The sequence below is a fragment of the Mustela lutreola genome, chromosome 3 (genome assembly GCF_030435805.1).
Source record: "Mustela lutreola isolate mMusLut2 chromosome 3, mMusLut2.pri, whole genome shotgun sequence".
NCBI lineage: Eukaryota > Metazoa > Chordata > Mammalia > Carnivora > Mustelidae > Mustela > Mustela lutreola.
Genome location: NC_081292.1, coordinates 61,066,430 through 61,093,273, shown reverse-complemented (window position 1 = coordinate 61,093,273; position 26,844 = coordinate 61,066,430). Strand labels below are relative to the sequence as shown.

Below are 26,844 nucleotides of genomic sequence, written 5' to 3'. Positions count from 1 at the left end.
CCACTATAAATGATCAAGATACCAATACACCAGTTTTCTATCCATCTCTTCAACTCCAACCCATCTCCTTATTTCATACCTTTTACGTTATAAAGGTGGATAACCTTTACATCCTTTCTTGTAGAACCATTAAATCTCTGATTTGTCCATGAGTTAATTTTTGTAACTGAAAGTTCAATGAACAATTTAAAATTTACAGTATTATGAATATGTAAATTTTGTCTCCTGTAGAGCCAACATGTATGACTGGATTATATTTTTTATACAGATTCAATGTCATGAGCACTGTGCCATTCAAAGGAAACATTCCTATAGTCAGGTTCAAATGGATTCTCGTTTTTTTCTGTTCTACCACATGTCTTTACCATATTGCCAAGCTTATCAAAACTCTCATTCTCTTTAATCAATTAAATCTCCTTCTCTGGATTGGGAAACCTTGGTCCCTTGCTCATATGTGGACTAGTTACTCTTTATGTCTCAGTAAAATTGTGATTTAGGGATTCCATACCATTGATCTTCTGGTCTGGCATGTCTATCTCCTAAAGCCTACCTTGCCTTTTTTCTTGGTTTAGTTGGAACACTTCTATAAATCACTTTAAAAATTGGTGAGCATTATAAAAACAGACACAGACCAATGGGATAGAAGAGAGAGCCCCAAACAAACCCTCACACACATGGTCAAATTATTTTTAACATGGGTGTCAAGATCATGCAATGGAAAAAGGATAGTCTTTTTAACCAATAGTGCTAGGAAAACTGGATATTCCATGCTAAAAATGAACTTGGACCCTTACTTTATATTACATGCAAAAATTACTGGATCAAAATGAATCAAAGGCCTAAACATAAGAGCTAAAACTATTAAATTCTTAGAAGTAAACATACAAGGAAATCTTTATCACATTGAACTTGGAAAGACATCAAAAATATAGGCAAAAAAATTAATAGACATCATCAAAATCAAAAGCTTTAAAATATCAAAGAGCCCGATCAACAGATTAAAAAGGCAACCCACACAATTGGAGAAAATATTTACAAACCATCTGATAAGGTATTAACATTCATAATATATAAGGAACTCCTTCAACTCAACAACAAAAACAACCCAATTAAAAAAAAAATAGGCAAAGGAAAAAAAAAAAAAACAGACAAAACCAAAGAGTTACAATAAAACCTTATATTCCAAACTGGAGAAAAAATAGGCAAAGAGTTTGAATAGGCAGTTCTTTAAAGAAAAGACATAAATGCTCAATAAACACAGGAAAAGATGCTTAACATCACTAAGTATTAATGAAAATCAAAACCACAATGTGATACCACTTCATACCCTAAGATGGTTATTATAAACAAACAAATACAAAAGTAACACGTGTTGGTAAAGATGTAGAGAAACTGGAATGCTTGTGCGTTGCTGGTGTGAATGTAAAACAGTGCAGCTGCTGTGCAAAACAGTATTACAGCTCCTTAATAAAATTAAACATATATCAGAAATTCTACTTCTGGGTATTATTCAAAAGAATTTAAATCAGGGACTCAAACAGATATTTGTACACCAATGTTCACAGCAGTATTATTCACAATAGCCAAAAGGTAGAAATAAACCAAACTTCCATTGACAGATGAATGGATAAACAAAATGTGATACATATATACAATGGAACATTATTCAGCCATTGAAGAGATGACATTTTTTTTTTAAGAGATGGCATTTTGATACATGCTACAACAGGGATGGGCCTTGAAAACAAGTAACATAAACCAAATACAAAGGTCAAATATTGTATGATTCCTCTATAAGGTACCTGGAATAGTCTAATTCATAAAGGTAGAAAGTTGAATAGTAGTTATCAGGGTCTGAGGGAAGGGAGCAATGTGTATTTTCTGCTTAATGTTATAGAGTTTCAGTTGGGGATGATGAGAAAGTTCTGGAGATGAATAATAGTGATGGTTGCGAACAATTGAATGTACTTAATGCCACTTAACTATACACTTAAAAACCGTTAAAATCAGGGGCACTTAGGTGGCTCAGTCAGCTAAGCAGTTGTCTTCAGCTCAGGTCATGGTCCATGGCCCCACATTGGGCTCCCTCCTCCATGGGGACCCTGTTTCTCTCTCTCCCTCTGCCTGCTGTTCTGCCTGCTTGTATTCTCTCTCTGTCAAATAAATAAATAAAATCTTTTAAAAAATGGTTAAAATCATAAATTGTATATTATGTTTATTTTACCATAATAAACAATTACAATTATATGGAAAAATAAAGTAAGCTACTTAGAATATTTTAAAATAATAAAGGAAAAGAAAATATTTTGACTTCTTAAAAATCTAAAAATCTTTTTAACTTTCCCTCAGATTTTATTGGTAATTTAGCCGAGTAGAGAATTCTAGGTTTAAGATAGCTTTTATTCAGAAATCTGAAGACTTTTTGCCAGTATGAAGTCTAATGACAACCTGATTCTTGTTCCATTTCTCTCAAAAGTTCATAGAAATTTAGCATGGGCTCTTAAAATAAGATCTACCTATTGAAGACCTAAGAATTTCAAGATGGCCTTTTTCCTGATGTTTCGCTTTATTGTTTTTTAAGATTTTATTTATTTGACAGAAAGACAGTGAGAGAGGGAAGACAAGCAGGGGGAGAGAGAGAGGGAGAAGCAGGCTTCCTGCTGAGTAGGGAGACCCTGGATCCTAGGACCTTGGGATGCTTAAGGACTGAGCCACCCAGGTGCCTTGTTGATGTTTTAAATTACAGATAAAGCTTCAAACGTAAGTTATAGGCATCTGATCTGTTAAGAGATCCAAAGATTGGTTATGGTATTTAAAAACAACTCATTTGGGGCACCTGGGTGGCTCAGTGGGTTAAAGCCTCTGCCTTCGGCTCAGGTCATGATCCCAGGGTGAGGGAGCCTGACTTCCCTTCCTTTCTCTCTGCCTGCCTCTCTGCTGCCTACTTGTGATCTCTGTCTTTCAAATAAATAAATAAAATCTTTAAAAAAAATAAAAATAAAAACAACTCATTCTCACAAACTTTAGAGTTCTGCAACTAAGTAACCAACCATATCATATTATCAAGAAAAGATCTTCCATACATATTCCAACAAAGAGTTTGAATCCTGTATGGGTACTTGTTTCTTTTTATGCTGTTGTAACTTAGAAACAGTGAAATCCTACCGCCTAATCAAGCACTATAGATCCTAATATTAAAAATATATATATATCGTGAAACACCATGAAACTAATGATTGACTGAAAAGGCAAAAGCCCTGTTGGGGCTGATTTTATCAATGGAAACTGTGGAATATCTTTTGATACCAGAAATTTTATTAAAAGTAGTATGTATTTTGATTTTTCTTCTTCTTTTTTACCTTAAATGAGAAGACTGTCAAGCCTGAAGGCTGAATACAAGCCAGAAATAATTAAACTATATACTCAAAGCTAGACTTTTGAGTAAACTTTTTTCATGTCCTTATGTTCTGAGCTCATTTTCAGTAAAAGGCTAGTGATATTAACTTAGCTGAGTTGTCTTCTAAGTATCTTGTATACTTAATCAACATTCCAATCCAGAAATTTATAAGCTGATTTATTTATGTAATACTGCTTTTGTATTACTTATTGTTACCAAAGAAACATGATCTTTTTTTTCTGCAACCAGAAAGTCAATGATGAATGCTGCTAAATGATACCAAGAAACATAATATTACTGATTATGACCTATTCCTTAATTCTGTTTACAATTTGTGGGTATTTTCAGATTGTTGATTTCTGAATTTGAATTGAATTATCTTTGCTCCATAAAGCCAAATAAGGTTTAGGACCTAATTACCTTTGCATCTCACAGGGTATATTCCCATTTCTGAATACAGAAATACAGCATTGTCTCCACCTGGGGGCTTCCACAATACCATGACCCTGTTGGTCCTTTGGGCTCCAAGCACAATGCATGCTTTTGTTCTGCAACAGTCTATTGAATTTTCTGCTGTCTGGATTTAGTTTCATTTGATGTAATGCTATTACTTTTTTTCCAGTGGTCAATGTTGTCTTATACATTTAGTAAGCAGTCAAATTACATTATTTTGTTTTATGGCATTTCCACCTGCTTTTGAAATCTGGCAGCACTGAGACCAAAGAAAGAAAAAGGGACAACTATCAGTTAAATGCATCCATCCTCCAGGGTTCACTGCATTTGGTACTGTGATTTTCTTTGTACCTATAGCCCTCCTTGGAAATGGGAATTCACCCCACCATAAACATAGACCTGCATCTTATTTTGTGTGTGTGTGTAGACTTGTAAACCATACAGTGCATCTCACCAAATCTAAAGAATACTATCATCTAAGAAACAGGACACATATGTCACTTTTAACATTTTATATTCTTGTGGCACTTCATATCTTTTTTTAAAAATATTTTATTTATTTCTTTGACAGAGAGAGAGAGAGAGATCACAAGTAGGCAGAGAGGCAGGCAGAGAGATGGGGGGGGAGCAGGCTCCCTGCTGAGCAGAGAGCCCGATGTGGGGCTCCATCCCAGGATCCTGAGATCATGACCTGAGCCAAAGGCACAGGCTTAACCCACTGAGCCACCCAGGCGCCCTGTATCTTATGAATTCTATTTTATATATTTAATCACATTTGATCTTCAAAAAAATTCCAAGAGATGAAAATTATTAATCTTATTTTACAGGTAAGGAAACAGAAGCTCAGAAAGGTAAAGAGACTTGCCTAAGGTCACATAACTATTGACTGTCAAGGCCAGAAATTCAACCCAGCCTTCTGAAACCAAGTGCATGCTTTTACAAATATCTAGCACCTCTTCTTCCCTGTGGTTCTTACCCACATATTACTAGGGAGGCAGGTTAAAAAGAGAGCAATAGTTCATAGGACTCTCAGGTCAAGTGTTTCAGCATCTCATATTTCAGATTAAGTGAGAAAAACAGCCCATAGCCTGGCAATCCACACCCTCCTCAGGGTTGCACCAGCCGACATTGTCAACATTATTACTCTCTATCATCTTGCATGCACTTTTGGTCTAGCAACTTTTTTCCTAAGAAATGTTAAAAATTTAAAATTGTTACAAAAATTTTGACCAAGTCTCCACTGTGAGTAAGCTACTTAGAGAACACAAAGGGAAAAGAAAAACTTACATTTACTGAGAGTAACTTATATTACTTCTGTGGTTGCCATCTTTACGTAATATTATCTTAATTAACCTTTAATATACTTTCAAGATAGTTATATTCTCTTCCTTTTTGCAAACAAGAAACCTGAAGCTTAGGGAAGCTAGGTAACTTCCCCATTCTCATGACGATGTCCTGGGATTGTTTTGAACTTTATAGATTATTGTAATTTCAAAGCTAGTGATTCTCAATTTTTTCTTTACCAACTTTCTCTCAAGTTGCTTATCATCTAATTAGAGAAACAGATGTCCTCTGAAACTCTCTTTGAAAAGTAATTGTGAGGGGTGCCTGGGTGGCTCAGTGGGTTAAGCTGCTGCCTTCGGCTCAGGTCATGATCTCAGGGTCCTGGGATCGAGTCCCACATCCGGCTCTCTGCTCGGCGGGGAGCCTGCTTCCCTCTCTCTCTCTCTGCCTGCCTCTCTGTGTACTGTGATCTCTCTCTGTCAAATAAATAAATAAAATCTTAAAAAAAAAAAGAAAAAGAAAAGTAATTGTGAAATAGCATTTAATACACATATTACATTAGAAATCCAGTGTAATATATGATAGAGTAAAGTATGCCTGTTCTAAATGCTACCATTTTCTAGGAAAAAAGAGTAGCAGATAATGTGGTATAGTTTAGGAGAGAACAAAAGCTCTCCTGCTTACAGTAGTCAAGAAAGTTACTTCAGGGAGTAAGCGGGATTTAAGTAAGATGGAGAAGGACAGAGAGGGTATTTCAAGATAAGAACATGGTGTGGTTGAAGAGTGAACTGGGCAAGGCCGAATTTCTCAGAGAAAGTCACTAAAGGAATGAGTGTGGGGAATGAGGGGGCCACATGAAGTAGAGTCAAATCATGGAAAGGTTTGAACCTCAGCCTAAGGGACTGGACATTTATTTCACAAGCAGCAGGGAGAGATTTTTGAACCCAGGTTGATAGTAGTGTTTGGGGAAGGTGAGAGTGGGAAAATATTCATACTAGAGGAAACTGTGGAAATGGGGCAGAGCGTGAGGCTGTGTGTGTGTGTGTGTTCATTCAAGGTTGGGTGAGAAGCCATTATGAAAGAAAATTCATAGTACTTGGTTAAGTAGCTGAATGTGGGAGCGAGCAAGCCGTGAGTTCAAGATGGCTGCCAAAGCTCTCATGCAGACCATGGAAAGAACAGTGGTCAGGCACAGTGATCAGGGGAAGAACTATTTCAGATGAATTAATTTGAAATAATGGCAGAATATCTAAGTGAGAAAATCTAATGCACAGTTGGAAATGCAACACTAATTGCATGATAACAGATTAGAAAATGTGGCTTTAGGAGTCATCTGCATATGGATGAAAGTCTTAGGGATACCACTGGTCATGGCAGGAGGAAAAGGTGGAAGCATAGAGAAGGAGGATGTGGTCAACTTTGATTCTGGCTTTCCTCATTTCAATGCAACTTTCTAAGAGGTAACCCCACTTGTGGTGGAAATTATTACACATTTTTAGCTACTAAAACTGTTCCTCTAGCTGTGATGAATATAAAATTATTAAGAAAGTGCAACAGTGTGAAGGAAATAAAGAAGGGATATCCAATTGGAACGCTGAAAACTTTGTGAAATCCACACATTTCTTAAGGAAAAAATGAATGACTTTGTACAGAAATCATTTACTCTGAGACAGTCAAGTAAGATTTCATTTACACAGGAGACTTACCAGAATTTTAATTCTCTAAATCATAAATAATTTTGGAATATAGCAATGGAACAGGCAGTCCAAATAATAAAGTCAATGTTTATTACTTGATACAACACATATTTTCAACATAAAATTGGTCTCCAAAACATATAACGTGCCTTATTATTTAAATGATCTAAGAGGGGCACCTGGGTGGCTCAGCTGATTAAGTGTCCAACTCTTGATTTCAGTTCAGGTCATGATCTCAGGATAGTGAGATGGAGCCAGGCTGAGGCTGGCTAGATGCTGGGCGTGGAGCCTACTTAAGATTCTCTCTCTTCCTTTCCCTCTGCCCCTGCTCACTCTTCTTTACAGAAATAAAAAATAAATAAATGATCAAAGAAAGTGTCACGGTTCTTAGGTGCCCATTGCCTTAGTGACTTTTATTAGGAAAAAAAGCTCTAATGTACTTTTATTTTCTTAAGAGTGTGAGAAAAGTAACTCTTTATCATGAACATGTTACATCCTTTAAGTCTAAGTATCTTTTTTGTTTTGTTTCACGTTTTTGTTTTAAAGAGGGGCTTACTAAATACTTTGAGAAGAACTTTCCCTATGTTGTAAAATGAGATTTTATTTTTTTTATATTGGTGACCACTTCTTTTTTTTATTTTATTTTAAAAATAGACAGTGTAGTTATCTTTAACCTCACTCTTTAATTATATTTATCTTAAGTCACTGATCATTATCTCAACATTCCCTCCATTCGTACTTATACAATCATTCTTAAGACACAGGATTTCTCTATCTCTGTTTCCTCATCATTCACTCTAGTAGTACCATTTAAATGTTCCTCTTCCTATTTTCCTCTTTCATCATTTGTGTTACTCTTTTCCAAATTCCCTCATCTGGCCACCTTCTTCTGGTAATAAAGTGTACAGAGTGGACTGTAATTTTCTAGGTCAAATCTTAACAGAGTCATTTAAATGTCAACAGGCACATTTATCAAATAGGGATGCCAGCAGTACTTCACAGTTCTGCAAGCCAAACAATAATATTGTCTACGGGCACTCAAATCTCATGCTTCAGGGAGTAAACTGAAGAGTTTGTAAAGAGATAGCAAAGTATGTCTTCCTTCCTCAGCATTCACAGTTCAGCTAATTCAATTTATCCACTTGGCTTTTTTAAGTGTGTGTGTGTGTGTGTGTGTGTGTGTGTGTTAATCTCCAGTTCTACAATTATTGGCAACTGCCATAGGCGACATAGAGAATTACATAAGCCTATAACCTTACACCATATTGAAAGTCTTTTGTCTGGGAACAAGCTCTCGTGAGCTTGTCATTCACAATAGGTAAATTTAATTTTACGTAGTAGATAGAAACATGCTCTTTTAAATTATTTCATGATATCCTATAAGGTGCCCTTCAAAATTTCAAATAAATTTTGTGCAAAATGATGAACTTTCAAGCTTTCTCCTGGGAATATTGGAATTGGAAATGTTTAAAGTAATGAAATCTGTAAAGAGAATATGATGGGCCTTAGGCTAGATTTTTTGTGTGTCTCTTGTTATCAAAGGCAGTTGTCATAATGATTGCATTTGGTAATTTCCAAAACAGTCTAAGAGAAGGCCACACTCCTCTTTGTGTGTCCTCTAACTAGCTAACCCCACCTGGTATCAGTCAGGCACACCCACTGCTAATATCAGGGACTAATTTTGGAGGGAAATACAAGTACTGAAAGAGGAATCAAGAGAGGTTCTCTAACGCAGGTGAGATTTCATCCCCCTATTCCAATCAGCATTAACCACAGAAGACATACAGTTTTTGTTTTTGTTGCTGTTCTTGGGAGAGGTTAATTTTCTTTGTCCTCACTTTCTTGTGTGGGGGAAAGGGATTTGATGGAAGGAGTCACGACTAACTCAAAGTTCATGAAGATTTTCTTCCTTAATGATGCCAACATGCCCGTCAACGCAGTGCCAGGTGAACTCAGCAACAGCTAGGGCAGTGGGGGGCTTATTTGATAGCAGGAGCAGAAAGTCCAATTAAATTGCTTTTGTGCCAGTTAGACTGATTTAACAGGCTGAATTTCCATGTTTGAATTTCCATCTTTTCTCCCATGCGTGACTATCACTGTGAGCAATGTGATTAGCTAAATCAAATATGAAATATGACAAATGCTCAAACCTGCTTGGGTCTGGTTTAGTTATGCACAGAGTAGAAGTGGTGGCTGGGGGGGTAAGAAGTTGTCACTTCAAAATTCTTGTTTCTGAATTTTAGATTCCAGTCAAAATCACTTGTTCTCATGTTCTAAAACATACCATGTTTGTTGAAACAAGTCTTCGTTTTTTTTCATTGAAAAGGACTAGGTTAATAAATAGAACCAAACATGTAAAATACACACTGGCAATATTTAACTTCAAATTATATATTTGGCATAATAATATATATTATATGAACTAGGATAATGAATATGTGTCATAATTAGCATGTATATTCAATTCCATAAACTGACAATTTGCTGGTATTTAAGCAATATAAAAGTTAGAGTTATTGAAAAAAGATCTTTCTTCCATTTCTATACTATATTTTAATGAAAATATGCTTATATTTGAGTTTGTATTCCTTCTCATAAGTGTCTATTAATTTTCACTAGTTATATCTATTTATTTTTAATACTTAAATGTTTTTCAGTAATTACTATGTTAAATTCTTGATATAATTCTAGTGAATATACAATGTTAGGGTTCTTTTAAAAAGCTCTGATTTTACATTTATTACCATGATATATTTTATTTAGAACAAAACATTAAAGCCTGGCCTTAATTAGTAGTGAGAAATGATACTTTTAAGGCTACAGATCCTAGGAATGATTAATATTTCTGCTTGATACTGCAAAGAAGGTTTTAAAGGTTCAAGAGTGCCAATTACTGGGAAGACCAAGAAATACGGCAGCACACTTTTTTGTCATTCTGAGAAATCATGGCCCTATTGAAAGTATGTCTCCTTTGAATGTACTGTCAGCTCAGACTTTCTTCTCAGAAGGGAACAAAGGCACTGTTAGAATATCTACCACAATTTAAATCCAATTGCTCTGTCGAGTCCTAGATCTACACAGAAATTTTCTTAGAAAAGACTGTGGGTAACGCATTTAATTTTGCTTGTTGTGGTTGTGATCTTGGCTTCTGACAGTCAAGATTCTTGCCTCACCATGAGAGACATCTTACATCATTATATCCACTTTTTGCTTATAATGATGTGAAGTCTGGGGCTGAGAATAATGCCCTCATAAATGCAAAGAGGGCTCTTTTCCAGTGTGACTGGTTATTCTTCCTCTACTACTGGAGATTATTCCATTTCTTACTTATCCCAAACCTAGATTATACTAATAGCCCCAGAAGTTTTCTGATCTGCCACGCTGGTGTTATGTTCACAATGTGGAGCTGTTTACTCCTTTTGGGTGGATTGCAATTTACACAGGTACCTTCCCTGTGTAAGCCCGAAAGCCTTTATCCTAGTCCATGGCCACATGCTTCATTCCAGACATACCCAGCCTTGTCAGGTCGAATCTCAGACAAACATCATTCAGACAGCTAGTGAGTGGTGTGGATGGAGCAGCATCAATCTATCTACTGGGAAAACAGAAGGTGTATATCCTACCTCCATCCCCCTTTAGGACCAGGAATGCATTTTTTCTTTTCTTTCCTTTTCTTTTCTTTAGGTAGATCGCGGTTGGCAGCTCCCACATTTCTCTTAACCAGGTTTCCATACTGTAAATTCAAAATAATATTTTATACGATATTTTCCCACATGAACACAAGACAACCTAATGAAACAGGCAGAAAGGTAGTATCAATTTGGGGTGAGGTAGAGGGAAAATAGTCTAAAATTTTAAGGTTACACTGCCTCAGTCAAATTCCAGTTCTGACAGTGTGAGCTTAGGCAAATAATTTAAATTCTCTCTAGTTCACTTACTTCCTTTATTAAATAGAATAATAAGGATGGGACCTACCTCAAAGAACTATTATAAAGTGTAAATGAGCATACACCTGTAAAGAATTTAGCCCAGTGCCTGCCGTGTAGTAAAAGTCTTGGTAAAACTTACTTGTTATTATTACACAGCACAAATACATAATAGACATAGGACAAAGATCTAACTAGGAGTCCAATTCTTGTTTCATCATGTCCCAGAATAACAGTTACATTTCAGATCTTATGTAGCATATTTTTGAAATTTGCAGTTCACTGGTCTCAGAAACCCCTCCTCCTAAGGTTCTTAGATTCCCACAAAGAAACTAAGTTCTAGACTCGTAATGTTTGGAAGTATCACTAAGGATGGATGCAAACACAGTGCTTACATTCACATTACTATATGGCAGAGAAATGTTGTGTTTAAGCATCTGGCATCTTTCAAAAAGTTCAGGCTCAGTACAAGAACTGTTAAAAAAAATACAAATTCAGTCAGTCTAGAGCTTATCTCTCACTTTGAATCTTCAAAGGACAGCCAAATCTGTCTCAACTAAATTCAAAAGAATCAATGAGATAGTACTTATCTCCTCAATGAAGAACACACAGACAGCTCATTTATTTTTCAAGCCTTCACTGCAATGTGCAAGTATAGGATTTCAGTGGCTGCTAAGATTCTGAGTTGCTCTAAACCTTCCCAGCTTTCCTACACTCTCCTTTAGAAGGGCAGAAAAAAGCATATCAGGTCTAAGAATGTGATAAATTCCAGTTATTCCTCAGTGGTTGCTTTCTTGTATGATAAGTACCACAGTAGTATTAGGCCTTATTTTTAAAAAGTATAGCTTCAATTTATTTGATTTCTGATTAAAAATGTAGTATCCTCATGGTGCTAATGCTTAAATAAGATTACTATTCATCTATCTTTGGGTATAATCAGGTTATAACAAATAAAATAAAACCTGCCTCTCAAACTCCTCAAGATAATTTTTTCAGCTTGTTAATGTATATCCTCCTAGAAAACACATACACACAGACACACCATATTTACATATAAATGTTTGTAAATTTTCCCCTTTAATGGGGTTTGGCATCATTTTAAAATATTGTTCCTTTGGAATTTTTTTTTATTTTGATTTTACTCAATACGTTGTACACTTTTTTCCATTTGGCCTTCTACATAAACTTAAATCCAACTTTTAATTGTTCAGTCCCCCAAACCATAAATTCTTAGCCTTATGCTTTTAACATTTTAAAATACATTCATCCTTGAGCCTTTACTACTTTATTCTAATCTATACGGGCTCTCTCTGCAAGTCAATTCACCAATGAAAGTCCAACTTGAAACATTAAAGTGTAGTCAGTAATGATGTTATTCAGGTTATAGTAAACATTTTCAAATGCTTTATTCAACAACAACAACAACAACAAAATACCAAAAATCTATTATGCTTGTGATGTAGGAGGAAACACTTCATCTAAATTTTATCAGCTGATGTGCATAAAACTATTGCAAGTTAAACTTACATTAAAGTTATTTATTTTGCCAAGCATTATAAGGGAAGCATTTTGACATACAAAATATTTATCCCCTTTCTTATTAATATAATTCCATCAAAGCTCAAGGTAAACCTGAGAAATTAAAATATAAACAAAAGGAATGTTTCCATAAATATCAATAAATGTAAAAAAATGGCTTAAGGAGTAATGTGAAAACATGTCTGATTTTTCAGCAAGATCATTTTCATTTTTGCTTTGGAGAACAACTGAAAAAAATACAAAACTGTATATTCTAAGGCAGTAGAACCACATGATGATAATCAACACACGAGTTGTTGCAGCCATCCAGAACTCAAGCTGTGCATATGGAGAACTCAGCTATTCCAAACAATCTGTATACTACGGGTGATTCTCCATCATGGCCTATTTGGGCCATGAGTAATTTATTAAGCAGAATTAGATTTTATTTCCAAAGACTGTTTTTCCATAGCATTGCATGCTTGTAGACAGGCATGATGGATACGCTACTCCTAGCGCCCTACTTCCACAAAATGGAGACAGTAGCAATGTCTTTTAGCCAATAGATAATTTGATCTCTTGACAAATGATCATTTAATAGGAAAATGGATTTGGGTTTCTAAACCCTAATGGAAATTTAAAGTAAAATTTAAAGTAAAAAAAAAATTAACAAATGAGTAAATTCTTACTGCAATGACCATAATGTTGATGTAAGGCCAGAAAGTAAGGGGATTTTCACTATCTCTAAAATTTATGAAAGAGTATACCACTTAAATTTAGGCACACCTGGAGTGAATCTTAAGTGATTTTTGTGAATTTAAAGTATTTTATAAATTTTATTCACGAAGAGTGCCTGAGAGGAGTTGCAAAACAAATGTTCAGTGGATGAACAGGTATCTCTTACATATGTGGCTTTGGGTTAAATGTAAGGAATGCAAACAAAGGGATATGGAGAAACTAACCCTGGAGAAACTAACTTAAACAGAAAGACCGGGGATACCTGGGTGGGCTCAGTTGGTTAAGCATCTGTCTTCGGCTCAGTTCATGATTTCAGGGTCCTGGGATCAAGTCCAATGTCGGGGCTTCTCCTTCTCACTCTGCCTGCTGCTCCCCCTGCTTGTGCCCTCCCTCTCTCTGGCAAATAAATACATAAAATCTTAAAAAAAAAATTAAAAAATAAACAGTAAGACCTGAACAGGGGGAGTACATATACTCTTCAGGAAGGTGATATGTCTTTAAAAAGATAGCCCCAACCGTGTGCTATAAATCAAAGGGGAAGAGTTGGAGGAGGCAGAATTTGAAGTGGGACCTAAAGTGCTGGGATGATTTTGGATGAGAGAAGGGGAAAGGGGTGTCCTAGAAGAAAAGATGTCCACACGCAAGGGCACAAGTGGGCAGACACTGGTAGGGAATGGAGAACTAGGGAACCTTTGCGATCAGGAAAATGAGATGGTCAGGGCTGTGGTTGGGGAAGACCAATCTGCCGAAAGCAGGTGAAATGTATGGGAAGGTGGAAAGACCATAGGCGCAGGAGGGGACATCCTGCAGGTCCCTGTAAATCTGGAGCTGAAGCTTGGAAACAGGTCAGGGGTGGTAATAAGGGTCTAGCAATCTGGAAGTCCTCTTTCTCTTTCTAGTGTTCATACTAGAGAAGCCTCAAGAAGAGCAACGGACCAGGACAGGTCCTGGGGGGAGGGTGATGGCGCGTGAAAGCCCAAATTCTATTAAAAAAAAAAAAAAAAAATCCTTCCCCAAACACCAGCACAAGGTAAGGCCTATGGAAGGGAGAGAAATCAAGTTGTAGAGATCCCTAGATGATAGTGCTTCCCAGTACGCCTCAGGGCCACTGAAACAGACAAGGACCAAATGAGATCTATTTAAAACTGAGTGCATTTTGACCCTCTTCAATACCCATCTTTCTTGGCCTAAAGAAACTCAGAAGGGAGCCCCAGCTTTACATATACTATCATGGCCTACGTGCTTTTTTATAGGGTGTTTTAAGCTACTTTGTTTTCCTAAAAGCCCCTCTAACTGTGCCCGTTAAGGAGCAGACGGCTGAGGGAACTGGGGAGCCAGGTGATGTTTATATTCAAGTTCATCCTGTCTTCACCGCGCCCTGAAGGTGGGGAAAGGTCTGGGTGTCCACCAGGCGGCCTCGCCAAGGAGGAACTTGGCACAAAATTGTCCAGATCGCAGGGAGAGCGGGCAAAATAAAGCAAGCCAGAGTACGAATAGCGCCCCCGTGGGAAGCAAGAGTTAAGGCTGCCACCAGCCCACCCGGCTTTTCCCTCAAACCCAGGAAAGAGGGATTACGGGGGAGGGCTAGGGCCCCTGAACGAACCTGGAGGCGCTGGGAGGAAAGTCAGATCCCATCGGCGCTCCGGGTTAGTCCTGACTCCTCCGGGAAAATACTCTGGGCCCCATCACTCGGGAGCGATCTCCCTTCACCCTAGGTTCCCGGGGTCAAGTAGCGGGCCCCGTGTCAGGGTCGCGTCAGGGCGGGCGTGGGGAGAGCCCAGCAGCTGGAAGCACCAGGGCCCAGGGAATCCCGCGAAGCCACCACAGCGCTCGAACGCGGGGCGTCCCGGGCTTTCCCCGCCGCCCAGTGCGTGGCGCCCGCCGAATGCGGACCCTCCTGCCCCGCCGAGCGGGAGCCACCGAGGGAAGCAGGTGGGTGTGGAGCCAGGCCCGGGGCCCGAGGGAGCAGCGGGCGCGCGGGAGGAGAGGGAGGCGCCCGCCGAGGTGTGGGCGGCGCCCGCTCGCCCGCGCCCCGGCCGCGCCCTGGGCTCGGGGGCGCTGTCCCAGGGCGAGCGCACAGCTCCCGCCCCGCGAGGCCGAGCCAGGGCGTCCCCGACGGTGCCCGGCCGGCCGCTCAGCCCAGCCACCCCGGCCCGCCGCCCACCTCGAGAGCCGCGAGCGCCTGGGAGGAGGAGGAGGAGGAGGAGGAGAAGGAGGCGGCGGCGGCGGCGGCCCCTTCAGCCCGCGGGTGCGCGGAGCGCGGGAGGAGGCGGAGCGCGAGGCGGGGTGGCCGCGGGCGGGTGTGCGCGCCGGCCCGGCGCCCCCGAGCGCCCTGCCTCGCCTCCCGCGCCCAGCCTCTCCCCGGCTCCGCCACAGACACACACCCACCAAGCACCCACCACCCTCCGCCCCCGCCGACCGCCGCCGCCTCTCCGCCGGCAGCCCGAGCGAGCGGCAACTCTCCGGCCCGCGCGGCTCGCCTTCCCGGCTCCTTCCGCGCGGCGAGCTCAGCCCCGCTCGATTTTTTCCTTTTCTATCCCAGCCCTCTCCTGTCTGGGCGGCGGCGGCGGCGGCGGCAGGGGGATGGGGGCCCGCGTGGGGAAGGGGGCGAAGATCGATGAAGATTATTGTTCTTTTTAAGGATACCTTAGCTTCCTCCCGCCGCCTCTCCTTTGAGCTTTCCTGCTAGAGACCGTGAACAGAGTCAGGGATGTGAGGAGAGGGGGAAAAACGCCAGGAGCTCCAGCCAGCCGGGGAGACCCTCCTCTCCGTGGAGGGGAGGGGGATTTCCAGCGACAGATCATTGGCGAAGGGGACCGTCGCAGGGAGAGGAGCCCCGGAGGGAGCGGGGAATCCCACAACCCTTTGTGGTGCCCGAGCCCGTGCCGCCTGCTGAGCGGGGTCTGTGGGAGCTAGGTAAGTGAAGGGGCTTTGCTGCTCCCCGAAGGGGTCTTCCTTGTAAGAATGAATCATCGCGGGCAGCCTAGCCAGACTTGAGTTGCGAAAGGAATTGCAAACTGCCATATGGCGCCGAGTGGACTTACACACAAAGCTGAAGCTGACTTAGCCCTGAGAGGGTTGTTCGTGCACGGCTCCGTCCCCGTGGGGAAGGCACTCCAGTGTTAGCCCCTGAGAAGGTGCTGAGCAGCCTGCCTGGGCAGGGATGGGGAATGTTATTTCCAGGAGGCGAGCTCTTGTTGCCTTCTGTTCATTTGTTGGTAAATGCCACACTCACATGCACACACTTGTGGGACCGGATTTAGGGAGTGTGATGTCTCCGATGTATGAACAGTGCTCGGAGCACAGGGACATGCATGCATTTTATCCTTGAAGCGGTGCGCGTTCTCCGTTCTGTAGCAGTGTTCCTGAGAGGGAGAACCAGTCTCTAAGGAAAGAGCTTCATGGCTGTTTCCAACACACTCTGCTAGGGGACTTGGAAATACAATTGCCCTGAATGGCACCAAAAGACACCGACCATTTCCCTCATCATTTGCTTCCAAGGCTTAATGACCGTTTTCAAAATAGTGTGCTGCCATCCATTTTCTCGAATTCTGAGCATTTTTGTGTATTCATTCATAAAAATTGTCAGTGTGCAATATGCACAAACATGCCATTTATGCATCATTTATGACTGCACAAGTGATAGAATCATAGAGACAAGATTACACTAAAAACGTAGAGTGCTCAGTTGTACACTGGGTTTATTTCATGCGGGTTCAACATTCCTTCTAATCAAGTTATGCAATAATGTCAATATTTTAAGTAGCATTGCACATTTCTGTTTTTGCACTGGTTGTTGGATTTTGTTGGGATTTGATTTTTTACCCTCAACTCAAAAGAGAAGTAGGAATTTGTTACTGTTTCTAAATGTGTGGCTTTGTGTGGGACAGTGGTCTCTTGGTATGTTTATCAGTTCTCATCAACTGAGATACTACATTTCATAAGACTAGAGAAAGGTAAGTGCTGGTTAAAAATCCAAAGGACAGCTTGTCAATACTGCATAACTTCCAGAAAAGATTTTCAAAAAAGAGAGCAACATTTAAAAAATGACACACACACACATACATATGTATAAAATAGTTTTGCTTTTTTTCACTCTTTAGAGGGTGTATGTCTGTGAATAAATATAAAGTTGTCCAAAACTTACTTATAAGACATGAATTAGATTGATAGACATCTAAACTAAAGAATTCTTGATTCTTAAATGAACCAAAACTTAAAACAGTTGAGTAATGTGGCCCATTATGTATATATATATGTACTTTTAATTGCTGCTAGGGGTGGTTTTTTTTTTTTAAGATTTTATTTATTTATTTGACAGAGAGAGATCACAAGTAGGCAGAGAGGCAGGCAGAGAGAGAGGAAGGGAAGCAGGCTCCCCGCTGAGCAGAGAGCCTGACACAGGACTCGATCCCAGGACCCTGAGATCATGACCTGAGATGAAGGCAGCTGCTTAACCCACTGAGCCACCCAGGTGCCCCAGGGCTGGTGTTTTTAATGTAGGGCATAAATAATGAGCTTGCTTGTGTGGTTGTGTAGACTTTCTGAGAATATTGAGGGTACAGTATATAAATAACTTTTTTTCTCCTCCACTGAATAAAAGGTATTCTCTTCACCTAGAAGAATGAATATGCCTCCACGAAGTAAATACTATAATCCCCTCTCTCTTGCTGTCAGGCTCAGACCAGTTGTTTACCATGAATAGAATTTGGTCTAATGCACTCTTTTTCCTTTTCTGGCACAGTACAGACTCTTGGAGAAAGGAGTGAATCAGTTGGCAGTTCTCTTTGCTTTCTTCCTCCTTTTAACCTTCACCATTCCTTCTCCAGGGTAGTGCTTCCAAATCTCCCTCATATACAAACACACACACCGACTCCAAAAAAATAGCTCCATTGCCTACACTTTGAGAATTCTAGCATCTGTCTTTTCTTTCTTGCTGAGGTTTTTCTAAGTAGAATCAATCCATGTGTCAGTTTAAACTGTTTCCAATTTCACTTTTCTCCAAATCCCACAGTTTAACTTTCCAGGCATACATGTTTACTGAATATTCAGATAGGAGTAGTGAAAATTATTACCTTATCTAATCCTGGCTGTTTGGCTTTTAAAGTTTCCTTGTTGACACCGCGGAGCAACTGTGAGCATGAACTCAGGCTTCTCATTTCCAGCATGGTAACAAAAGTGAGACAGCTAGAAAAAACACAATGGCAGGATATGGTTTCGGTAACGTTTCTTGGTAACTCAGAATAATAACCTGCTGAGGTCCTTTTTGCATATCTGGCTGTATATCTGTGGAAAATCATCATTAAGCATGGAAAAAATATTTTTTTTATTTATATCTGGCATTTTGAAATGGTATTCTGGGAAGATTGGGATATGTGTACATTCTATGAAAGTAGACCAAATTACTGGTAAAATGTTGGAGAGCTACAAAATTTATTCATTCTAACCTCATACATTTTTTTCCTTGAGGAATTATAAAGAAGTAATTCATTATTTGAAATGTGTTATGCCTTAGAGAGTAAATTCCTTAAAGTTGATAGGACATCACATAATACATTTTAGGGTAAAAACATAAGGTTAAGATACTCTTTTTACTTCAGAATATAATATTATTTGAGATTTGCTAATAGTCTTCGAGTGGATTTTGCATAAAATCACGATGCCTGTTGTTTTCACAAAGCTTTCAGAGAAGAGTAAGCATGCATTATAAGTGATTATTTTTTAAGTTCAGTAATTTTTCAGAGTATTTTTTAAGATAAGAGCTTATGACCTTGTTACTCCCAAAGTGATAAGATGAACTTTATAGAGCAGCACAGTCTTAAATTTTTCAGTTATATACTGTAAGTATCTTCATATTCTAGTTCTGTAACCCATTCTTGTTCAGTGGTTGTTTCCTCTTTGAGCTTTTTAAATATAAATTCCCACCAGTTCTTTACTACAAGCCCAGGCTGTCGAGCTAAAGGTCTAGTATGTGTGACCAGAGACTCCTTGGTCTGTGTAAGCCAAACCCTACCATATTATCCTTTTTTTCCCCTATCATATTATCTTTAAGGGAAAAGTACCTGTTCTTGTACATTGAATTTTACCTATCTCTATTGTTATTTAATGTCATATATCTACTCACTAACTCATTCATTAATCCATTTATTACTCATTAAGTGTGTATAAGGAGATTAGAATTGATTAGAATATAATCAGTGTAAAACAGATAGCAGACATAGTCCCTGCCTCTCAAGGATTTTTTAAAGTGTAGAGAAAAAAAACTTGAATATATAACTAATGGAAAAATCACATATATAGTTCAGAATCAGGGCTCTCTGGCATTTAGACATGTATTTAACAGTTTCATACTTAATAAGTTAATTAAGGCAAATCATGAAGAGGATCATGAAAATTTGTCAGTCTATAGTTTGGGGAATTATTAAAAAACAATAACAGCTTTTATTAAAGTGATTACTCTTTAAATTTAAATTAAATTAAAACATTATTATAAGTATTTATATTATATTTTAATGATTATATTATGATTTCTTTATTTATATAAACCAAATAATATTTTTACTATTATTATTTTAGCAACCACTTCAGCTAGGAAATGTTTTCAGTGTTTTTATTAAATATTCTCACAACCACCCTCTGAGGAAGCTATCACTAATCCTCTTTATTATACAGAAATGAAAATTCAAGTACAGAGACGTTTCTTATGTAAAGTCACATAGGAAGTAAATGGTACAAACTTGAACTCAGGTATTCTGGCTCTACTTAACCACTATGATATTAAGAAGTATTAAGTGTGATCCCAAACAGAATAAGAAAAGATGTTTGCAGCTTCTAGATTTATTTGAAGCTCTGTCTTCCCATTAAAGGATATGACCATAGTTATGATGACAGGGATGCTTGGAATAGGTCAAAAGAAGAGACTTTCAGTAGGTAAAAACCCCAAAATTTTCAACATAATTTTAAAATCAGAAGCTAGATTACTGGAGGCTGATCTTTAAAAGTTGGGTAGACTGTTAGCAGAATGCTGAAACATTAGAAAGTACAGCTCTTAGAGTGACCACAGGGAATAAAGCTGGCTGAGAAGTGACTGGCCAGTTTCAAATGATAGTTTATTTTGTTTTCATTTCCAGTTTTTAAAAACTTTTGTGAATTATTTTGAATAAAGTAAAGTATTACATTTTTAAATTTGTTATTTTTAGAATTATATATTCATATGTTAAAAGAATATTTTTAGTTTTTAATATATAATTTTAATTTACCTGTGTCCCCATATTTTCCTCTGTAAAATGTTGTATTATATATTATAGAATTATATATATATTATAGAATTGGAATACAGTCACATGACAGGTTTGCTTTCTAGTATATTGTCTAGACTGCATTTTTTAAAATTAAGTGACAACTGTAATTGTGAAAGCATAAATCAGATTATAAATTACTGAGATTTTCATCAAGAAAATCTTATATAATGATTGAGGTAAAGTTCTTTCTAAATAGCCACTGCTTCTGATTGTGTGAAAAATACCATCTGGATTAAATCTGGAAGATAAAATGGCCAGATATTCCCTGTAGGATGCCATATAATTAAATATTTAGATATAGCCTCATGATTGACATTTTAATATTTCCCACAGATGTTAGGTCTCATAAGCTCCATCACATACTGTATAGACAACTCTCAACCTACAATTGGCTTACAGCTTATAAGTCGATTTTAGAGGTTTGGTTTTTTGGGAACTTGTATTGCATTGAGAGAAGCAGTACTTTTTTGATGTTTAGGTCTCTAGCCCAGTCCACAAATGCCCTTTTTAAAAATCGGGGATATACCCAAAGTATAGTAATATTAGTACTAAAAATGTAACCATTATGTATAACATTATTCCTGGGGAATAATTTGATTTAAATAATATTGATTGACTGCTTCCTCTGCACAGGGCTCTTTGGGGCTACAAAGGTGAATGTGGTACTGCTTGGGCCTACAAGGAAGAGAGAAAATTGAGTTTGTACCTAACTCACTTTCATGTTAGGTAGAATGAAGAAAGCTTAGTAATATTGGTATAGGCAAAATAGTGAATAATTGATTCAGAGATCTATCAGAAGAGCCAGGGGCTGCCTACCTCCTTAGGATTCTCATTGGGTATTTTGTCCTCAGGATTTCTCCTGAGCTCCTATCTTGGTGCCCAGCCCTACAATAGGTGCTGGGGACATAAATATGAATGAGACGGCATGCCCTCACAGCCTGCACATGCAGACAAGTAAATCATAACAAAATGTCATAAATGCTGTTGGCAGAGCAGAATGGCAATTCAATGGAGCAGTTGCCCAACAGAAGCATCCTGAGAGTAAAAAAAAAAAAAAAAAAATGTGATTGCTCTGAGTTCCTAGATGTATTTAGTCATGATTCACTACTCCATCAGACCCAGTGTTCCCTTTTCGTAAGCAGGGTTTTGTAATGTTCCTTTTACTTCCCTGAAATGGTATTTGTGGATAATATAACCTATCATCATAGGTAATATTTGAACAATCAGTAAGTTCTTTATCTGTAATAGAAGCTAGAAATCAAAGGAAAGCTGCTTATTATGATAAACTTGTAGGTATGTCAGTTTGCATATGATCAGCATGACTATACCAAGAGGTACTAAAGTAGTCAGATGCTTCTACTTAAAATGTATACATTTGGATTTAAGATAAAGCATTCAACTGAATATTGGTGACAATTTTGTATATTTGGCGTTTTTGAAATAAGAATGAAGTCAATGTATCCATTGCATGTGACAGCTACAATTGCAAACATGTGGGTGTACTCTATCAGTGAATGAGCTTCCACGAGCAGCGTTGTAGTTGGTGACATGACTCTCCAAAATGGTGAGCAAATCTTGGTGAAGTTCCAAATATGGTACTTTCCTAGAAAATTCCCATGTAGAAAACATTTGCTGTACAATGGGGTTAAGATACCACAGGTACTCACAAGCTAGTTGTGCATGCACATATGTGTCAGATCAGTAGTGTAAAACTTAGGGGGTGCAGGATTTCTGTACACATTGTAGGGTTTCTGGTGTTCCTGGGCCTTGCCTTCCAAATATTTCACAGTTGTAGAAAACTCACCCAAAAGACTGGAGTAATGTCATTCAGCAACACTGATCATGGAGAGAGTCTCCCACTGAAGGGAGACAATCTCATTCTAATGCACCCCTGGGCTGTTTGGAAAAAGCAGGACTCTCTAAGTTTTTAGTAAGAAGATAAACTGAAAGGCTGACTGAATAACAAAGAAAATAAACAGCAACAAAATCAGACCATGAGGATAACTGAATAATAGAAAACACCCCAGTAGTAGGCACAATAGTGAGGCTGGCTCATAGAAGTCAGGATTCCATCTTCTCTGTGGGAGAGTCAGGCAAGACTTCACAGATGAAATGACAACTAAGCTAATTCTTAAGAGATGAGTGAGCATTTTCCAGGCTAAAAAGGAGGCCGATGGAGAACATTCTAGGCAGAGGGAACAGCATTTGCAAAGCAGTGTCATAAAAAGGACTTGGCTGGTAGTTGGGGCTCAACATTGTCAGTTGCAGGGAAATGAGGGGAGATGATGTTGAAGAATGTAGGAGATTAATTGGGAAATGTGTTGTGTGTTGTGTTACATCACTTTGATTTTATCCTATGGGACAGGCAGTTAACTGTAATTTTATGTAGCGTGACATGGTCCTCTTTGTGTGGGCGGCAGTCTCTGAGGTAGCATGAGGAAGATGGATAGTAAGAGGAGCATAGATTGAAGCCCAGGAGACTAATTAGGAGACTCTTGAGGCATACAGGTAGGATAAGGGCCAGGACTTACCCTAACAGAAATGGTGAAGAAGAGGAGGGTCTGAATTCCCCATGGCAAACATTTATAACCAAGTGTCCCTAAGTCTGTCAGCTCCCAGCCTGGATCGGAATAACAGGTTTGGAAACCCAGTCTTTCTTCTTCAGAGGTCAATGTCTTGGTTGTGGTAACATGAACTTCAGTGATTAATAGAGTAGAAGTTTTTTTTTGTTTTTTTGGGTTTTTTTGCTCATATGAGAGTCCTGTGTGTGTGTTTTGTGCAGTGATCTGGGGACCCATGTTCTTGCCATGTTCTAGGGATTTGGAGTTCTCTGTATTTAGCTGGAAGTTGTGGCTGTGAATGAACATAGAGATGGTTTACCTAAGAGTGACATACCTTGTTTCTATTCACATTCTGTTGGTGAGAGAATCACATCACTCCATCTACATACAAAGAGGGCTGGAGTATTTAACCTCTGGCTGGCTAGCCACTCCCCAGCAACATTTCTGTGTCATGGAAAGAGAAGCAAAATTCTGCTCAATAACTCTTTCTATCATATTCTGCCTCTCTGGCCACGTGTAGCAAAACTTCGGCCCCAGAAAACTACCTGAATTCCCCCTGGTCATTGTGCCCATCTCAAAATCCAGGCTGTACGGGCGATGCTAAGTCCTCCCCATTAAGTCTGGCTCCTCATTGTCCAGGAACCTTTATATTGAAAGACAGTTTATTGGCCTCCCATGGCATAATGTTAGATCAGGTATAGAATCATTGCATTCAAAAATTCTCATTTGGTAAAGGGAAGAATGGGAGATGCATTCATTGGCCCATAACATGGAAGATATCCTGCTAGACCTTGCCAGAAACCTCCTGCTCTGGCAGTAGGGAAATTTCTTTTTTTTTTTAGACTTTGGTTTTTCCATCTTAGAATGACTGACTCCTTTGTCCATTGTTATCTGTAGCCCTGGTCACCCTCTGAGAGATTCTTCCCTACCCATTACTCAGCCAGAATGGGTATTGAGAAGTATGTCCTTTTTGGGAATTATATTACCTTCTCAGCATGCTTCTTGCTGGTCTTAGAAGTTGTTTTATAGTCATTGTTTTCTTTTTCATCCCCCTCAGGCCAGGCTCCTAATTTCTTTGACAATACAATTCCCTCAAAATCTTCATAGGTTTTTAATGTGTTTGCTTTGTGTCGGTTACACTACTAACTTCACTGAAAATTCTTTCCTATTTGTACTTCTTGATCCTGCTTCATTCCTTTGCTCACGTCTCAACCACCATGTCTCAAGTGGTTTCTTTGAGGTCATTTGAAAGAATAGCCATGGGTGGTTGGGTGACTTATTAGATCTTTGTTGCAAGGCTGAGTCATTTTGTCAAAAATAGGTATCTGTTATTCGAAGCCATTTTCAGCGTTATTCCTCACTGTTAGAGTCCCTGAAGCAGTGTACTGTTGCAGCTTCATAGTCTTGGATTTCTAGAGTTTGGCTATTTGCCTTTATCTCTGTTCTCAAACCAGCCGGTTCTTTCCTGAGCTCATCCGTTATCTTGTAACACCTTGCTATAGGCACTGAGAAGCAGCGATCACAGTAACACCTTGCTGTAGGCACTGAGAAGCAGCGATCACACACAAGCATTCTGGCTCTTTCTACCCATTTTCTCTGGAGTTAGTGCAGTTTCACTAGGGCTGAGGAGGGTTCCAAGCCTCTAGTCTCCTCTGTCTGTCTCCTGACCTATGGCCACACTACATATTTAGATTTTTAAAGGTGGCACTCCCTTCAAGGTATCAGCTTCAGAATAAGTTAGGATGATACTAGCTGCTATAACAAACTGAAATGTTGGTGGCTTGACATAATATAAAAGTTTCTCACCCACATATCAAATGGTGTTTATGTGGGGAGAATGGGAGAGTTGAAAAGGCAACATCTACTTCTTAAACATCTTGACTTAGAAATGATGACAGCAACATTTCTGGTTGTAATCTGCTGAGAAAAACTAGTCAGATGCCCCCCTAGATGCATAGGGGCTGGGAAGTGCAATCCCTGGGTTAATAAGAGCTTCCCAGTGACTGTTCTCTCTTGCAAAAGTGAAGCATAAATTTAGACAATTAGCCCATTCCAGCTATAGTCGTCTTCCTCCAGAATATATTAGGGAGGAAAGGGTTTGAATTACATTCATTCTCCAGTTAATCCATTCTATGCATGACATCGCCCCACCTCACTCCCATCTTCTTATTGGCTCTCGATCCAGACTTCTGGGACCAGCATAGTCTTCCCTAATTCCCTAAAGCATCACTGGTGTGAGGCTCTTATCCGTAACAGACTCTGGATGAGTGCTTTGGGATAAAGGATGGTAATTCTACCATAGACAAGAAACTAGTTCTAATTGAATGTTAGACATCAGTGCTTCTACAAATGTCTTTACCATTCCTTACAATGGGGGTTTGCTCACCAGCTCGGATCTCTCTGGGGCCCAGATACAAGCCATTTGCGTGGCCTTTCTCTTCCCCTAGACTCTTCCTCACATCTCTTTATCTAGGATTTCCCTTCTGTTCTTTCTCAAGGTGCATCAGTGAGCCGATCCGCAAAGGGACTTGCCTGTAATGGCCAAACATTCCATTATGTTCCCCCTGCCCCAAAACAAAGCAGTAGTTCCTTCTCTGAAAGAACTTACTGCTTTCTCATACCCCAGCTGTCTCCAAATTGTAGGTAGCTTTTTAAGGACATGCACTTAGCAAATATTTATTAAGTACTTTTACTGGGTAAAGCACTCTTCTCGGTCATCAGATTAAACAAAATTGATCATTACCTTCACAGTGCTTATAGTCTATCTGGAAACAGACAAGAACCACCCCCCTGCCCTGATACCTCTTCAGCGGCAAGGGCAGTGAGTTTGCCCTGGATCCAGATGATTGGGGGTTCTTTATGAACTACTTGGAAAGGAGAGTGACGGGCAAAGGCAAGGCTGCTGGACATGAAAGGGTGAGGGTGATGCTTGTGGACCGAGGAGCCACATGTGGGCTGTGGTGTGCTAAAATGGGGGAGTTGAGACATTATGGTGCCATTTTTACCCAGAGATACCGTTATGCTCTGCTTCTGGTCACCTGATTTGTTCTTTGCGGACTCTGGGACTTGAGTTCTTTGCTTCTTTTTCCATTTCCTCCTCCTATTTTCTAACAGTGGGCACTCAGTCATGTCAGGGCCGGGGTAGCTAGTTCTTAGCTAGTTCTAAGAGGAAACCAGCCAGGTAGGCACATGTGGCATCTGGAAAGGCCAGAGATGGATGGCCGGCGGCAGTCCAAGTGGGCAGGAAGTTAGATCTGTGGAGTCCTGGGGGAAACCCTGGTCAAATTAGGAGGGAGGGGAGTCTGGGAACAGGCAGTATTTGAGATTCAGACAGGTAGAGGTAGACGGGGCAGGCAGATTTAGGAAGATCCAGGCTCAAATGCTATGGTTTGTGAATATTTAAGAATTTATTTAGAAAGAAGTCTATTGTATGTAGCTAGCAGGAGTCCAGACTAGTTTGGACATGGGTGTCTATTGTCGGGAGAGCCATGTGATGGTCACATTATAAATGCAGGGTTTCAGGCACAATGGACAGGACCATTCCCTATGCCATCACCAAAATAGCAACACCTCTTTCTGGACTTCCACTAAAGCTTATTAACTGGACCCCTAGCTTCTTTTCTTGTCCCCTCAATCCATTTTGCCCTTTGCTTTTCTTTTTTCTTTTTTCTTTTTTTATAAATGGCAGATCTGATCATATCACTCCTCTACCTTTACCCCTTAAATGATTTCCCACTTTTCTTAGACTAAAGACCTCAGTCCTTAACTCGGGGGTTACCATATTCCTTCTTTGCTTTCCAAAGCATCACTAGTGTAAGGCTGCTGTTTATAGAGGCTCTGGTCAGTCTGGCCTCTGCCCACCTGCCTCTTTTCAGGCCACTTACCCTTCGTAGTCTGCTATGATTTCTGACTTTCTTTTAGTTTATTCAAGGTGCCCGAGATTCCTTGGCTCTCAAGGTGTGCACAGGT

The 26,844-nt window shown here is 39.5% G+C and overlaps 1 protein-coding gene and 1 long non-coding RNA gene across 3 annotated transcripts in view; one reads left to right on the top strand and one right to left on the bottom strand.

Annotated features, from left to right (window-relative positions):
- LOC131826717 (uncharacterized) overlaps positions 1-15,185 on the bottom strand; it is an 84,319-nt gene extending 69,134 nt beyond the window's left edge. Inside the window, exons 1-3 of one of the 2 annotated variants that reach the window (XR_009351715.1) lie at positions 14,617-15,185; positions 10,455-10,564; positions 1,158-2,153 (exon numbers count right to left, since the gene is read on the bottom strand). This is a non-coding gene — a long non-coding RNA (uncharacterized LOC131826717). Of the gene's footprint in view, positions 1-1,157; positions 2,154-10,454; positions 10,565-14,616 lie in introns of those variants that run through there. The other variant, XR_009351714.1, reaches the window with a different exon arrangement.
- Positions 15,186-15,295: 110 nt separating this feature from the next.
- Positions 15,296-26,844, top strand: part of KCNB2 (potassium voltage-gated channel subfamily B member 2) — a 397,071-nt gene continuing 385,522 nt past the window's right edge. The window contains exon 1 of the mRNA XM_059166232.1: positions 15,296-15,929. The gene's annotated coding sequence lies outside the window, so the exon portion shown is untranslated. The remainder of the gene's footprint in view (positions 15,930-26,844) is intronic.